Genomic DNA, 18,263 nt, shown 5'->3' on the forward strand with positions numbered 1-18,263 from the left:
AAATTTTTAAAAGCTCCTAGGTATTTTGGGGATCCAAAAGGACACGTGCACATCTGGGAGGGGTAGATGCTCAGAAGAGTCTTGAAGAGGCCCTGAACTCTGGCTAACTTTCAGGCTCTGCTCAAACAGGAAATGTCAATTGCCCAGCTGAATGTTCAAGGTATGACCCAACACATACAGAGAGCCCACTGACAAAGACTGGAAGCTTTTCTTCATTTTTTGGTTCTGGACATTTAAGGAAATCTCTGATCACTAACTGACCATTAGGCCAACAGAATACAGACTTCAGTGGCCACACACAACAAGGAATACTGACTTTATAAAGTTAGTTGGGGAAAGTAAATAAACAACAGCATTCACAACATGCAGCAACAATAAACTCTTGACTGGGAGGTGAATCTGATTTTCAGACTTGCCACACTATGTTATACACAAGTGACTGTTAATCAGTGTCCAATTTTCAACAAAAAATTACAAGGCTGACAAAAACAAGAAAGCATGGCCCATACACAGGAACAAGAGAAATTTATAAAAATTATCCCTAAGGAAGTATAGACTAGACTTAATAGACTTTCCATCAACTCTTTTAAATATGCTGGAGGAACTGAAAGAAACCATGAGCAAAGAACTAAAGGAAATCAGGAGACCAATGACTCACCAGAAAGGATATCAATGAGGAGATTGAAGTTATTTAAAGGAGCCAAGTAGAAATTCTGAAGTTGAAAAGTACAATACCTGAAACTAAAAATTCTCTGGGGCTCAACATCAGATGTCAGTATTCAGAAAAAGAATCAGCAGACTTCAGGATTGGCCACTAAGATTACTCAGTCTGAGGAACAGAAAGGAAAAAGAATGAAGAAAAATGAACAGATGCACAGGGAAATATACACAAAGTGTTAATGATAAATCACAGAGAAAAAAATGTGACAATGAGTGTGTATATGTCCATGAATGACTGAAAAATTGTGCTGAACACTGGAATTTGACACAACACTGTAAAATGATTATAAATCAATAAAAAATGTTAAAAAAAAGAAAAATGAACAGAGCTTAAGAGATCTCTGAGACAACATCAAGAATACCAATATACATAACCTTCCATTTTAAGGAACTAGAAAATAGCAAAAGAAAAGCAAAGTAAAGCCAGTGCTAGCAGAAGGAGGGAAATAATGAAGATTAGAAGAGAGATAAATGTAATAGACAATAGAAAAGAAAATCAGTGAAACCAGAATGGAAAGATTGGTAAAATTAACAAAACTTTAAATAGAATGACCAAGGTGGGGGTGGGGATACACATCCAAATTATTAAAATCAAGAATAAAGTGGGGATATTATTACCAACCTTAAAGAAATAAAAATAATTATTAAAAAATATTAGCCATTAGGTGAAATGTACAAATTCCCAGAAACAAAGTACCAAAACTGACTCAAGAAGAAATAGAATAGACATAACATTGCAAGTAAGGATATTGAACGAGTAATCAAAAAACTTCCAGCAAAGAAACATATTCTTTTGTCCCTTATGCTTCTGGTGTCATACCTAAGAAATTATTGCCTAACACAAACTCATGAAGATTTACATTGAGATTTGTCAATTTTGGGTTAATTTGAGGGGATGATGTAAAGTAGGATTCAACCTCACTGTTTTGTATGTAAATATTTAGTAGTTCCAGCAACAGTTGTTAAGATGGCTATTTTTTTCCTATTAATTTTCTTGAAAATCAATTGACCATAAATGTAAGGGTTTACATATAAACTCCAATTCTATTCCATTGGAGTATATGTGTATCCTCAAGCCAGTATCATATTGTCTTGATTACTGTAGATTTGTAGTAAGTTTTGAAATCAGAAAATAAAATTTCTTCAACTTTGTTCTTTTTTCAAGAACATTTTGACCCCTAGACTTCTTGCAATTTCAAATGAATTTTAGGATCACCTTGTCAATTTCTTTAAAAGAGGCATCTAGGATTTTGATAGGAAATGCACGAATCTGCAGATCAGTTTGGGGAGTATCGCCATCCTAATAATATTGTCTTATCATCCATGAACATAGGATTTCTTTCCATTTATTTAAATCTTTAATTTTTCAATGTTTTTTAGTGTTCAGTATACAAGTCTTACACTTCTTTTGTTAAATTATCCATAAGTATTTTATTCTTTTCAGATACTGTTGTAAATAGAATTCTTTCCTTAATTTATTTTCAGATTGTTCATTGCTAGTATATTTAATTGACCTTGTATCCTGCAAATTTACTAGTCTCATTTATTAATTCTTTTTTTTTTCTTAAAGAACAAAGTTTTATTCTAAAAATAGATCTCATAACAATGAAATACCATAAGCTGGTCATTACAATAAAAAGAAAAAAAAAGTAACAGGAATTTGCTTTGCATTTTTTTTCTGAAAAATACAAAATTATCACCATTGTATACAGCCAGCTCTCATTTATCTCTATTTGAATTATTCATTCTATGGATTATCCGAGGAAATTTTAAAATCAAAGATTGAATTCTGCCTAATATTTAGACAAACATCTGAATTGCTTTTATCTTCAAGTAAATACATTCTCAAAGATTACAAAATAAAACTGAACATTTGCTTAAGTAAACATAATTAGGAAGATAAACTTTTATGCTAAGAATATATGCTCCAAAGTGAAATACTGGTTTGCCATCACTGTTTCCCTCATTTTTTTGCAGATAACCAAAAAAACCTGATTGCAGTGAAGTACTGATATTTGAAAGTAACAAATTACACAACATATATACAGAAAAAAGACATAACTAATTTGTTTCAAACCCAAAGCACAGGAAGCTTTAAAGGCGAATAATGACGTTGAGTACTTAAAAAGTGGTTTTACAATTCCAAAGTGCTAAAGAAACAAGTATTCAAGAAAATTTCAGGCCTGTCTACAAAGTTCTGACTGGCTGGAAGTACTGAAGTATCAAGAACGCGGAGACAAAACAAGTTAAATTTAAAAGGCCCCCATTACTATAAAATGTGTCTTCAGTGTATTTTGCAAAGAAATGCAAGCAGTGGGTAAAAGACCAGTTAGGTAAGTTGAATGTTACTAATGTGGCCCTATCAGCCCACATCTCTTTTCAAACTAATGTAAACACACATGTTTCATAATATTTCTTCCACATTGCATGTGCCACATCATCCATCCAATCATATTCATATTTTGGATAGTTTTTATCCATCCATCATTCATCACATCAATTGTCCATAATGCACAGTGAGTAGAAATGATCCTTTTATATCAGGATTCTTGATTTTCTGCAAACCAAAAGCTGATCACAAAAGTATTAAATGTAGGTACATATTCACTAGGACTTCTTAGCTCATTTTCAGACTGTCAGAAGTTGGCATCAGTTACTTTGACCACCTAAGGTAGAAGAAATAGTATCTTAGGACATAGTATGACTAAATACCTCTTTTGTCAAAACGGACCCTGAATTCTGAGCGCTGGAATATAAACTGTAAAACCGAAAACACTCCAAAATACGACAGCTAACATAGGTGTCCCTACAGTACTGTGCTCTTTGTCTCCATTAATGTAGCACATGTAAGAGAGCCGCCTCTCCAGCAGGGAGGAAGAGGGGCAGCTGAAGAACACCCAAGCAAGGAAACGGGACATTTCCAGCTAAAAGTCTCCTGCTTTAAAACTTAATTTATTCCAAAATACACTGGTGTATTTTATTCCAAAAATGCTATTTCCTCAAATCTCTGAGTGATATCGAAAGTGTATGATAATACAGCATTCCCCCCCTGCAGGTTTAGTAGCCCGAGGGGGCCCCACAATCCTCAGCTGCCTGGACACAGCATTCATCCCTAGTTCTGATGAGATGTTGCTTTGGAAACCATCTAAGGGTCTTCTTTTTTTTTTTTTTTTTTAAGTTAGGTATGTTTACACTACATTAATCATTTCTAGATACTGAAAGCAGCTCTACATCTCTGAAAAATATTCACTTAATATAAAATTAACAGCTGAAAATGAAATAAAGCAGTTTCCAGTGGTGACAGTATTCTCACAGTAGCACATAATCTATTATTTAATACTAACAGCTAAGTCTTTAAAACATTATCATGTTAATCATTTCAATTTACTGAAATTAGACGAAAAAAAAGTAATTATATCAACTGCCATTGAAAGCTCAAAAGATGGTCTTAAAAATGCAGGCTCTCTGATGGCTTTCTGACAGGCCAAGCGTAGGTACTTCCGGTTTTGATTTTTTTTTTTTGTTGGTGGAGAGGGTGTGTGTTTTGTTTCTAAACCAAATAACTAAGCTTTAAACTTATGAAACATTGATGTTTTCTGAAGAAGAGACACCTAAGCTAAAGTTACACTTAAGATTTGGTTTATCTGTATAAATTCTTTAGTGACTTTAGTAATTAGGATAAACTCAGCTCTTACGAGTGTGACCAGATGGCATCCTGCCCTTCGGTGACGATGTCTTCTAATTACTGGCCCTGTGCAACTAATGCCGCAAAACAATGGGACAGGCCTTGTCCTGCTGTGTATTTTCTAAAAGTGATTCTAACCACTGCATTAACTGTAGGGTCCATATGTTCATTAAAAAACCCCAAACCAAACCCTTTTTACTTTCAGCAATCATGAGGAATCTTTACATATTTATATAATACATTGTACATTATATGCATGGCCTGTTTATGCTATTTTCAAGAAGAGAATCCTGTTTTAAACTAATAATAAACCAAAACCAACTGGGCTGCTTCAGTCTTTCTTCTTTCCGTTGGTGCTCGGAACCCTTAAATGATGGTGTCATGTTCGTCAATGGTTCTATACCAAATGCCTCTTCTTGAATAATACACTTTGCATCCAATGTAAAGAAAAGATAGAACTCCCAGTGTTAATACAATACCACCAACAAAACTGCCAGTATCGAATCTGGATCCCTTGTTTTCCTTAGAATTAATAGTTGCTGTGATTGTTACAGGTGAAGAAACAGACGTCACTGAACTATTGTGGGCTGTGGTCACTGTGGATGCGAAGCACTTGTTGTCTTGGGTGTAGATCCTGCAGTGGGAGAAGTCGTGTTTCTTGAGATCACTGGTGGTGTCGTTTTAGACGTTGTTGTGGGTTTCAAGGTGGTGGTTGTCGTGTTCTTTGAAGAAACTGGAATTGATGATTTTGCTGTGGGTTTCAAGGTGGTGGCTGTATGTTCTTTGAGGAAACTGGAGATGTTGATGACGGTTTCATGGGCAAGGTGGAGGACTCATTTGTATGGCTGAGAGGCACCTGTAGGGTACTCCCTGTTCGGGCAGCATTAGAGTCTTCTGGAGGCATAGACTTCTTTGTGCCTGGAGATTCGTCCAAGTCCCTGCTGTCGGCGACCATCTTCAGCAGCGCTGTCACCAGCACTGCCCCCAGGGCCAGCACGGCCAAGAAGCCTCGCGAGCCGACTCCTATTGTTCCGAGGGCAGGGCACTGAGGCCTCGTGGGTTCCCAGCCCAGGCGGCGGCTCCGCACATGCCTCCCCTTCATTTATTAATTCTAACAGTTTTGTGGATTCCTTAGGATTTTCTATATTTAACATCATGTCATCCATGACTAGAGATAATTTTACTTCTTCAACTCCAATCTGGATAGCTTTTTTTTTTCCTGACAGCAATAAATTTATTAAGTATCACCCCAAAATATAAACACAAACCAGTCGAAAGAAAAAAGCCATAAAACATCAGGCCTGGAGCTGACAATAAAGCAGAGAGACAAACAGGTCACACAAAAATGGAAATGACCTATGGTAGAAGACTGAGCCAAGTGGACTCACGCAGGGCGGGGATGCTGTAAATACTGAAGGACGAACACTCGGGAGCCCTAGGGTGATGTAACTGGACCTGGTGGAGGTGAGGGTTGGGGGTGGGGGGGGTCAGTGGCTTCATGGCTCTGGGGACAGACCTCTTGGTCCTGGCCGTAGCCACGTCCCACCCCTCCAGCTGCTTCACTTGGGGCCCTGGGCCTAGGATTCTTCCTCATCGTCTTCATACATCTTGCCCTCCTTCTCAGCCGTGGCGTCCTGGTACTGCTGGTACTCGGACACCAGGTCGTTCATGTTGCTCTCTGCCCCGTGAACTCCATCTCATCCATGCCCTCGCCCTTCCTCGCCAGTGCAGGAAGGCCTTGTGCCGGAACACGGCCGTGAACTGCTCAGAGATGCACTTGAACAGCTCCTGGATGGCCGTGCTGTTGCCAGTGAAGGTGGAGGACATCCTGTGCCCGCGGGGCGGGATGTCACACACGGCCACCTTCACGTTGTTGGGGATCCACTCCATGAAGTAGCTGCTGTTCTTGCTCTGGATGGCCAGCATCTGTTCGTCGACCTCCTTCATGGACATGTGCCCTCGGAAGACGGTGGCCACGGTCAGGTAGCGGCCGTGGCATGGGTTGCAGGTGGCCATCATGTTCTTGGCGTCGAACATCTGCTGGGTGAGCTCGGGGACCGTCAGTGCCCAGTACTGCTGGCTGCCCCGGGCGGTAAGCAGGGCGAAGCCGGGCATGAAGAAGTGCAGGCGGAGGAAGGGCACCATGTTCACGGCCAGCTTGTGCAGGTCGGCATTGAGCTGGATGGGGAAGCAGAGGGAGGTGGTGACGCTACTCATGGTGGCCGACACCAGGTGGTTGAGGTCCCCATAGGTGGGGGTGGCCAGCTTGAGGGTGCAGAAGCAGATGTCGTACAGCGCCTTGTTGTCAATGCAGTACGTCTCGTCCGTGTTCTCCACCAGGTGGTGGATGGACAGCGTGGTGTTGTAGGGCTCCACCACTGTGTCCGACACCTTGGGCGAGGGCACCATGCTGAAGGTGTTCATGATGTGGTCAGGGTACTCCTCGCGGACCTTGCTGATGAGCAGTGTGCCCATGCCTGAGCCCGTGCCCCAACCCAGTGAGTGGGTCAGCTGGAAGCCCTGCAGGCAGTCACAATTCTCACACTCTTTCCGCACCATGTCCAGGACCGAGTCCTCCAGCTCAGCACCCTCTGTGTAGTGGCCCTTGGCCCAGTTGTTGCCAGCCCCGCTCTGACCAAAGATGAAGTTGTCAGGCCTGAAGAGGTGCCCGAAGGCTCCAGACCGAACGAGGTCCATGGTTCCCGGCTCCAGGTCCACCAGGATGGCCCAAGGCACATACTTGTGAGAAGAGGCTTCATTGTAGTAGATGCTGATGCGCTCCAGCTGCAGGTCCGAGTCCCCCACGTAGTTGCCACTGAGGTCTATGCCATGCCCATCACTGATGACCACCCAGAACTTGGCCCCGATCTAGTTGCCGCACTGGCCGGCCTGGATGTGCACGATCTCCCTCATGCTCGGTGCGTGTGGTGGGCGGCTGCGGGACACACGTGGACTGGGCAGGACTGGCTGCGGAGCCAATCTGGATATCTTTTATTTCTTTTTCTTGTCTAATTTCCCTGTATAGACCTTGAATCATCTTGTTGAATAGATGTTGTGAGAGTACATTCCTGTCTTGTTTCTGATCTCAGGGGAAAAATATTTAGCCCTTCACCATTAAGTATGTTAGTTGTGAGTTTGTTGTTGATGCCTAGTCCTAATTTGTCAACAGTTGTTTTCATGAAATGATTAAATTTTCTATTTCTGTATCTTCTTAGATGATAATTTTTTGGTAATTAATTCTATTAATATGGTGTAGTAAAATAATTGAATTTTGAACATTAAGCCAACCTTACATCTCTGGGATAAACTCCAATAGTTCATGGTGTGTAATTCTTGTTATGTGATACTAGATTCTGTTGAGGAGTTCTTCATCTGTATTCATAAGGAATACTGGCTTAAAGTTTTCTTGTATTGTTTATGTCTGGGTTTAGTGCCATGGTAATACTTGCATTATAAAGTTAGTTGGGAAGTAGTCTGTATTCTTGTATTTTTTGGAGTAGTTTGTGAAAATTAATATTAATTTCTTATGTATTGTGTAGGGCTCACCAGTAAGCCACCTGTGCCTAAGATTTTCTTTATGGGAATTTTTATATTAATAGTTCAATCTCTTTACTTGTTATAAGTCTGTACAAATTTTCTATCTCTTCTTGAGTCAGTTTTACTAGTTTGTTTCTTTCTAGGAATTCTTCCAGTTCATCTAGATTATCTAGTTTATTGACATAAAATTGTTTTGATGATATTTTTCTAAATTTTAATTTTTTTATTGAAGTATAGTTGATTTACAATGTGTTGGTTTCTGGTATACGGCATAGTGATTCAGTTATACATATATGTATATTCTTTTCCATATTCTTTTTCATTATAGGCTGTTACAAGATATTGAATACAGTTTCCTGTGCTATACAGTAGGACTTTGTTGTTTATCTATTTTCCATGTAGTAGTGTTTATCTGTTAATCCGAAACACCTAATGTATCTATTTCCTCTTCCCCTTTGGTAACCATAAGTTTGTTTTCTATATCTGTGAGTCTGTTTCTGTTTTGTAAGTAAGTTCATTTGTATATTTTAGATTCCACATTTAAGTGATAAATATATGATATTTGTCTTCCTCTGTCTGACTTACTTCACTTAGTATGATAATCTTTAGGTCCATCTATGTTGCTGCAAATGGGATTATTTTATGGCTGAGGAGTATTCCACTGTGTGTGTGTGTGTGTGTGTTTAATACCAAATCTTTTTTATCCATTCTCCTGAAACTTAGGCTTCTTCTGTCCTTGTCTTGGCTATTATGCACAGTGCTGCTATGAACATTGGGGTGCATGTCTCTTTTCTAATTAAACTTTTTGTCTTTTTTGAATATATGCCTGGGGTGGGATTCCCAGATCATATGGTAATTCTAGGAACCTCCATACTGTTTTCCATAGTGGCTGCACCAAATTATACTCCCACCAACCGTGCAGAAGGGTTCTCTTTTCTCCATACCCTCTCCAGCATTTATTGTTTGTGGACTTAATAATGATGGCCATTTTAACTAATGTGAGGTGATACCCCATTGTAGTTTTGATGTGCATTTCTCTGATAATTAGTGATATTGCAGCTCATCTTCTTAAGTATACTATTTCTTAAACTCTAGGGATTAATATATGAAATCAAACCAAAATCAATTAACATCATGTTGGGCTTTTAATGAATGAAAATAAATACATTCTAGGAAGTTATACATTAGAATATTTAATCCAGAAAGAAGTAAACTCCTCCTTACCCCAGTCTAAAGGTTTAACTCATTTTCTGCATCAGGAATAACATTCATTTCCTTCCAGGGACACACTCACTTTCTAGAGTGTGATCTGTTGTAGTTTCAGAATGACAAATCCTTTATGAATATATTGGAATCTGGACTATTTGACCCTATCATGAGGTGCGTAGGGGAATGGATAGAGGAATAAAAAAGCCATAATGTAAAGGAGCATATGTCATATAATGCAGGGACGCTTTTGTAGATTTTGAGTACACTATGATATGTAATTTGGTCATAGACTAACTCAAAACCACTTTCTGCAATAAATGTGGAAGACTCATGTACTAGGCAGAGAAAAATTTTGGTTCTGCTTCTGGCAATACAAGGCATTGTGTTGTCTTGAATGAGTCATCTGATTGGTGCCTGTCTCAGTTCCTTTTGCTATAAAATGAAGAGGACAGACGAGATGACTTGATAAAAGTTTCTTTTAAAATTTTGCACTATATTTTAATGTGGAGAAATCACTCTTACCAAAAATGGGTAATTAAAAAGTCAGAGTCAGAATTCTTCTGAGGAATCAGTATGAGGACAGGGGGAATAATAGAGAATTTAGAAATATTTTCCCCAAATAAGAAAGGCATTTAAATTCTGTTTTATGGAGGGTAGATTCAGAGAGTTGGTTGCAAGAAGTACTTGAAAGTTCCTCTGCGCTACCCTTTCCTTCTGGGAACACTACTGCTAAACCATTCCAGCCAGGCTACTGCCTAATCACTTAGAGGATTTTTAGGAATAGAGATTGCAAGATTTTTTTTTTTAATCAAATAGTGTCTTGAAAAAAATATGACTATTGTTTTAGTTTCACCATTATTGTCTGTAATTTATATTAGCAAGAATTTTCAAATGTGTGGTTAGTGTAGTGAGAGTTTTACAAAACCAGGTTGCTTGTTTCTCTCTGTCATACGTTTAAAGATCAGTGAAACCTTGAAAGATAGGAAAACCTATGAACGACAATTTTTCCCTGCTTTTAAAAATCAGACAGCAAATCTCCAGAAAGCAAGATAACACTAGAGGTTTATGACATTATTGGCTTTTTAGAAATATCTACCCACATTAAAACCAATCTTCTATCCCTTCTTTTCTCTACATCTATAGAATTTTTATAGTGATATTTGAAGTGCAGAAGGAGCTTCTGCAAGACCTTAAATCATCACAGAGCAAATGAAATATGAAACTACACTACTTACTATGCTAATTAATGAAACAAACCATCCTATGTGAGAAATATCTTCAAAGTTAAGGACTGAAATAAAGTCTTTCTTATAATTGTTCTAGAAACTCAATTAACTGAAGCATATTATGTTCTGAGAATTCTATGCTACTGTTTTCTGCCTAGCTGTCCTCCAAAGTATTTGAGTTAAACTTGTCAGGCCATTAATGTTCTGCTATTCCTTTTCCCCTGTGTCTCACAGTCTTTTAAACTTTCCTGTCATTTGGTATCCCCTGTGTGTCTCTAAAACAGCCACTCAAGTACCCTGCCAATTTTTTAAGTACACACACTTATGCATGTCGTAAAATGAGTATCATCAAGCTCTGATTTGAGAGCATCATTTATGTACGCCCCTCTGTGGCACTACCGCCAACAACAAAGAAACCCTTCCAAGGAGGAAAAAAACCTCCAAAGCATGAACTTACCCAATCACACTAAGTGGCACAAAAGAGCAGACAGAGCAATTAATTTTTTGGCCCATGACAATCTGCTTATTTCTTCACACATAAAAGTTATTACTCTTTTCTAAGCAACATTCCTACAAAGCTATTGACCATAAAATTACCCATAAAAAGCTGTTCAGAAACTAAATAATTAAAATTGCCTTTGGTCACAACTGAATTACATACTTAAAAGATGATATGTTAATATTTTCCAACTTTGGATTTGCCTTAGACTTGAAAACTTAGCCTAAAATGAACTTGCTGAAAGTGATAATAATTAAAGAGCACTTATATCTTTCAATGGAGTTGTTTTATTTCTAATAAGAGAATATTTAAAAAAATTCAGCATTTTAGTCTAATGTATGTTATTAATTGTTGTTTTACTGTATAACAGCCTCAAACTTTTACTTATATTTGTTTTATTTAGATTTTCTTCTTATTTTTACTCTAATCCAATTTTGCCCTTTGCGTACTATATTTTAATAGAAGCATGCAAGGATGCTATACAGATAAATGTATAGTAGTCCAGTTAGCATTTAATCTCTTTTTAGATAAATGCAAATATTGCTGCTGACGGCATTGGACTCTTGTCTAGTAATCATTCGGGAAACTTCCTCATCTATTTTTCAAGCTGCGTCCATTGCAATCAGTCACTGAAAATTGTGATCTAGAATATTCGTTCTTGATGAAAACAATAGAATTAAGCCACAGACAGGGCTTTGGAAAATTGCTTTCATATTCAAGCAGGGCTACATATACACAGACACCTTGTTGATGATTTTACTGCCTTGAAGAAAATGTATTGCTACTGCCACAAGCCTGTCTTTTGGCACTTTATCACTTACAAGTGATGATAAAATTGCAACAAAGAGACTTCTTTTTAATCTTATAGGTCACTGCTTGTAGTCTGGACTCTCTACCCTTTTGTCCTCTTATTTGGGCTAGATAAGGTGGAAAATTCCCTTTAGTTGTCTCTAAATTTCATTTAAATGGTATGAAACACAGACTTTGTCTTCTGATCTTCAAGTCGTCAAATCTTTTAATATATCAACTTTGTTTCTTCATATTTTAAACTTAATTTTTAGAAAGAGTTCTGAAGGAGTTTGAAATGGTTTTTATGAAATTAAATGACTGGGTATATTTTGAAGTGTTCAAATACTTTTACAAATCATAAATATAAGAGATAATCTATTTGCCATCATGAGCATCCTGACTGTAAAATAATTTTGTTACTGAGTTTCTTTTCATTATTATAACCATCAGTTTTTACTAACTCCTCAAATAAGCCTATACAGATATCCAATCTAGCAACACATAGTTGCCAAAAAAAATAGATATTTCTGATTAAATTTTCCCAATCATTGAATCCTTGTATAAGACAAAGTGAAGCAAATGAGGAATAAAATTTCAAAAAATCTATTTTGAGCTAATTTATTTCTCTTGTTCTCTGATTTCTGAACTTTCCTCAAAGGTTTTCCTTAGGGAATCTGTCTACATATAAAGCCATCAATGTATAGAGTCATGGCTTATTTCTTCACCACAGATTGCATGTGTTATTTTAACAATCTTCCAGTAATAAAGGAAGGCTTTGTCAAAGCACTCAGTCTAATAGAAGAGTATTTTATAATATTTAAAGGAGAAACTTTACCCCTAAGACAGCATTTTATTTCTACTAAAATATCAAGGATGCAATTCAGAATGTCTTTCAAGTGATTTCAAACAGTTTACAAAGGTAATTTTTGTCTGATTTAAATATGCTCTCTGGCCTGCTAGCCCTATTTTATAGATGGATAAACCAACAAAAAGTAAAGTTGGCAACTTTTTATATGTTTGTTAAGTCAGGATATAATGTTTAGAGAGCAAAAACAGTCAGAGGATGAAGTCTTACTAAAATGCTATGAATGACAGCTTCCATTTATTGAGAATCTACTATGGCAGGCACCATGCTGGGTGTATGACATACATTACCTCTAGCACTGCCTGCAGTCTGGGAAAGTGTGCATTATTACACTTAATTAACACGAGAAAAGTGATGCATAGGGGAGTTAAGTGTTTAGCTGTGAAGGATAGAACCCAGCTTTGAGTAATGTTTTATTCACCACTAAAAATGATCTGAACAAACCAGACTGTACTTTCTTGTACTAACAGGGGCTTGACAAAGAAGTAGAACTAGTAAGAACTCAAAGGGACAATGACATTGGACTTCAGTCCTTTTCGCCACGCTCTCTGCAGGGCTGTCACTGGCTTTCAGTTTCTAGATCTGCAGCTTAGTTCTCTGTCTACAAGATGCCTTTAGATTATCACACACAAGATCATCTTCTAAACATGTCTTCTGATAACTGAAAACACATCAGAGTTTGTTGAGGGGGCAGTACTTGATTTTTTCTCATTAGTTTTTTTCTCATCTTGAGCACAGGCACATATCTTAAGAGGCTGTCTAGGTAGGCATGTTTTCTTGCATTGTGGATATGGTTATATACACTTGCATTTGTAGAATGACACCCACTCTTTGCCTCTTATCATGGGCTGCTCTGTGCAAACATCTTTGTTAAATGGTTTATAGACTAGAATATAAATAAATGGCATACGACTCAACAGTTACTCCCCTTTTTTCCTCCTAACATCACTGTGAAGTTTTGTCTGATAAATCGGAAAAGAGAAGACTACTTTCTACTGCCCCAACCCTATCTAAAAATGCAACTCTCACAAGTATACTTAGAGATAAAGACAAGGAGATCCACCCTTAGCCTCTGAGTGTGCTTTTAAAATACAATTGTTCTTGTAAATTCTGTCTAAGGTGATAAGGAAAAACCATGGCTAAATTTTAAGTGTTATTTTTTAAGAATTAAAAAAAATTGAGGTCTAATTTACGTATAACATATTAGTTTCAGATATAAAACATTCAGGTGTAAAACTAAATCATTATTCAATGTTTGTAAACATTGCAAAATGATCCCCATAATGAGTCTAGTTAACATCACCTTACGTAGTTACAAGTTTTTTCTTTCTTGTGATGAGAACATTCAAATATGTACAACAGAATTATTAACTATAGTCACCATGGTGTACATTACATCTTCATGACATTTATTTTTACTGGAAGTTTGTCCCCTTTGACCCCCTCAACCCCTTTCTCCCAGTGCCCCCATCCTCCTGCCTCTGGTAATCACAATCTCTGTATCTAAACCATGACTCTTTTTTTTTCTATTTACTTTTCAAAGCAACTTTGTTGAGTTATAACTGATACTCAATAAACTGCACATATTGAAATCTGATGAATTTAACATATACATATAATCACCAAACCATCAGCACAGTTATAATAACAAACACATTCAAGAACTAAAGTTTTTTTTTAACATTTTTTATTAAGTTATACTCATTTTACAATGTTGTGTCAAATTCCAGTGTAGAGCACAATTTTTCAGTTATACATGAACATACATATACTCATTGTCACATTTTTTTTCACTGTGAGCTACCACAAGATCTTGTATATATTTCCCTGTGCTATACAGTATAATCCTGTTTATCTATTCTGCATATGCCTGTCAGTATCTACAAATTTCGAACTCCCAGTCTGTCCCTTCCCACCCACCTCCCCTCTGGCAACCACAAGTTTGTATTCTATGTGTATCAGTCTGTTTCTGTTTTGTATTTATGTTTTTTATTTTTTTAGAGTCCATATATAAGTGATCTCATATGGTATTTTTCTTTCTCTTTCTGGCTTACTTCACTTAGAATGACATTCTGCAGGGACATCCATGTTGCTGCAAATGGCGTTATGTTGTCAGTTTTTATGGCTGAGTAGTATTCCATTGTATAAATATACCACTGCTTCTTTATCCGCTCATCTGTTGATGGATATTTATGCTGTTTCCATGTCTTGGCTATTGTAAATAGTACTGCTATGAACATTGGGGTGCAGGTGTCATTTTGAAGTAGGGTTCCTTCTGGATATATGCCCAGGAGCAGGATTACTGGGTTACATGGTAAGTCTATTCCTAGTCTTTTGAGGAATCTCCATACTGTTTTCCACAGTGGCTGCACTAAACTGCATTCCCAACAGCAGTGTAGGAGGATTCCCGTTTCTCCACAGCCTCTCCAGCAGCTGTCATTTGTGGATTTTTGAATGATGGCCATTCTGGCTGGTGTGAGGTGATACCTCACTGTAGTTTTGATTTGCATTTCTCTGATAGTTAGTGATATTGAGCACTTTTTTCATGTGCCTATTGACCATTTGTATTTCTTCCTTGGAGAATTGCTTGTTTAGGTCTCCTGCCCATTTTTGGATTGGGTTGTTTGTTTTTTTCTTATTAAGTTGTATGAGCTGCTTATATATTCTGGAGATCAAGCCTTTGTCAGTTTCATCATTTGCAAAACTTTTCTCCCATTCTGTAGCTTGTCTTTTTGTTTTACTTATGGTTTCCTTTGCTGTGCAGAAGCTTGTACGTTTCATTAGGTCCCGTTTGTTTATTCTTGCTTTTATTTCTATTGCTTGGGTAGACTGCCCTAGGAAAACATTTTTGAGATGTATATCAGATAATGTTTTGCCTATATTTTCTTCTAGGAGGTTTATTGTATTTTGTCTTATGTTTAAGTCTTTGATCCATTTTGAGTTTATTTTTATGTATGGTGTAAGGGAGTGTTCTAGCTTCACTGATTTACATGTTGCTACCAAAAAAGAGAATTACAGAATATTACTAATGAACATAGATGCAAAAATCCTTACCAAAATTTTAGCAAATAGAATCCAACAGAACATAAAAAAGATTATACATCCTGATCAAGTGGGGTTCATCCCAGGGACACAAGGGTGTTTCAACTTACACAAATCAATCAATGTAATACATCACCTCAACAAGAGAAAGGACAAAAACCACATGATTATCTCAATAGATGCAGAAAAAGCATTTGATAAAATTCAATACCCATTTAGGATTAAAAAGTCTCACCAAAGTGGGTATAGAGGGAACACATCTCAACATAATAAAAGTTATATATGACAAGCCTACAGCCAGCATAGTACTCAGTGGTGAAAAACTCAAAAGTTTCCCACTAAAACATGGGACAAGACAAGGCTGCCCACTATTACCACTCCTATTCAACATAGTCTTGGAAGTCCTAGCCACAGCAGTCAGGCAAGAGAGAGAAATGAAAGGGATCCAAATTGGAAAAGAAGAGGTTAAAGTGTCACTATATGCCGATGACATGATACTATATATAGAAAACCCTAAAAGGTCCACACAAAAACTACTAGAAGTAATCCAAGAATTCAGCACGGTAGCAGGTTACAAGATTAATGTTCAAAAATCAGCTGCATTTCTTTACACTAATGATGAATCAACAGGAAAAGAAAGTAAAGAAACAATCCCCTTTAAAATAGCACCCAAAGTAATAAAATACCTAAGAGTAAATCTAACCAAGGAGGTGAAAGTCTTATACATGGAAAACTATAAACCATTGATGAAGGAAATTAAAGAAGACTTAAAAAAATGGAAAGATATCCCATGCTCCTGGATTGGAAGAATCAATATTGTTAAAAGGGTCATTCTGCCCAAGGCAATCTACAGATTTAATGCAATCCCTATCAAATTACCCAGCACATATTTCACAGAACTAGAACAAATCATAATAAAATTTATATGGAACCACAAAAGACCTAGAATTGCCAAAGCATTACTGAAGAAAAAGAATGGGAGGCTGGAGAAACAACTCTTCCAGACTTCAGACAATACTATAGAGCTACAGTAATCAAAACAGCATAGCATTAGTACAAAAAGAGACATACTGACCAATGGAACAGAATAGAGAGCTCAGAAATGAACCCACAAACTTTTGGTCAACTAATCTTCTATAAAGGAGGCAAGAATATACAACGTAATAAAGACAGTCTCTTTAGCAAATGGTGTTGGGAAAACTAAACCATGACTTTTTAATATAACTTTGTGCAGGGCAAAGAACTGAACTCTGAATTTAATATCACTGAAAGACATTAGTCAATATTTATGCCAGGAGATCACTAGAACCCCCACCTCTCATGGTTTCTGTTTGTAGACATAGGTTTTAAGCTCACAACTTTATTCTAGACAGAGTGCCTGCAATGCTACCTCAGAATTTTACCTCCTCCAAAGTTGCTTTAAAATCACAAAATTACTTATAAATTCTGAACTTTGTTTCTACTGTGAATCAAAACCTTAATTTTGTTTCTGGCAGCTTTTTTAAAGTTTTCTCTGTAATTATAAAAAATGCCTGTATGTGTGACCAGAAATTGTTTAATAGTGAGTGTTTAAAGATTTTAACATAGGAGTAATCAGGCCATTTGTAAAAATACCACAGCCTGTGACTTACTAGAGAAAGCTTTTGCTTCATGCAAATGTTGAAATCCTCTTAGAATTTCCTTAAGAAAATGAATACTTCCTGAAGGAAATACAGCAAAAACTTTTAAATCAGGATTTTCTTGCTAAAACTTTGCTTGAAGACAAATTATCATTTGGAGAAACCACAGGAGAAAGCTGGTGCTCAGAGGCCTCAGCTGGTGGCATAGCTTTGTAATTTTACCAGAAACTAAGGTTCATCTCTTTAGACTTGCAGGTCTAAAAATTGGATTTCATTAGTAAGATCAAAGAAGATTTGATTCACAGTGGGTTTATATTATACAAGACTTACGCAAATCAGAAAGTCAATTTATTAATTTGAATGTGGAAGTTCCATTGACAGGGTATATATATATCTCTTAATGACATCACTGCTTTTCCCAATATGAATGTTCCTGGGAAGCTAAGCAGAAAATTCCTTGGTGATCAAAGATTACTGAAAACCTCCAGTAATGTTTCCTGGTGAGAGTTTGTGGAGACATGCTTTCTACATCGAGGATACTATCTATCTCATACAGGAGTACTTGCACACCTCAGACTCTCACCTCTACCATGGTAGACAGAAGGGCCATTTATGGCACGGTAAGTGGCAGCAGAGCTCTACTACTATTATCGTTATTGTTGTTGTTGTTGTTGGTGGTGGTGGTGGTGATGGGTTTCTGAATGTATGCTCTAATTGTTTTCTTTCTCATCTCTATGCTCAGGCTGTATGATTGTGGTTCTTCCTGTTGTCAAATTGATGCCTTCAGCATTTCCAACTTTTCATTTATTGTTTCTAATTTGCTAAAGATATGGAAAACAAATATACAGAGCAGTTAAAATCAGGCCTCAAGTTAGTGCTAGGTGCTGAGAGTAAAGGCTTAAAGAGTTCTTCCATGAGCAGAGAGCTGGTAAAATTTGGTCTATATGTTATCTGTCTTGGCTATTCAAGTATATGTATTACATTCTGATCGCTGCTGTTTTCTAGATAACTGAAGTTATTGGATGAATGATGTCTGTGTCTCTGAGGTGTTGCTGCACTGTTATTATACAAG

At 37.1% G+C, this 18,263-nt stretch overlaps 1 pseudogene; it reads right to left on the minus strand.

Moving 5' to 3' along the window:
- Positions 1-5,982: 5,982 nt before the first annotated feature.
- LOC102527810 (tubulin beta-3 chain pseudogene) lies at positions 5,983-7,318 on the minus strand (annotated as a pseudogene).
- Between the last annotated feature and the right edge of the window lie 10,945 nt (positions 7,319-18,263).

The sequence above is a fragment of the Vicugna pacos genome, chromosome 35 (assembly GCF_048564905.1).
Source record: "Vicugna pacos chromosome 35, VicPac4, whole genome shotgun sequence".
In the NCBI taxonomy this organism is placed as follows: domain Eukaryota; kingdom Metazoa; phylum Chordata; class Mammalia; order Artiodactyla; family Camelidae; genus Vicugna; species Vicugna pacos.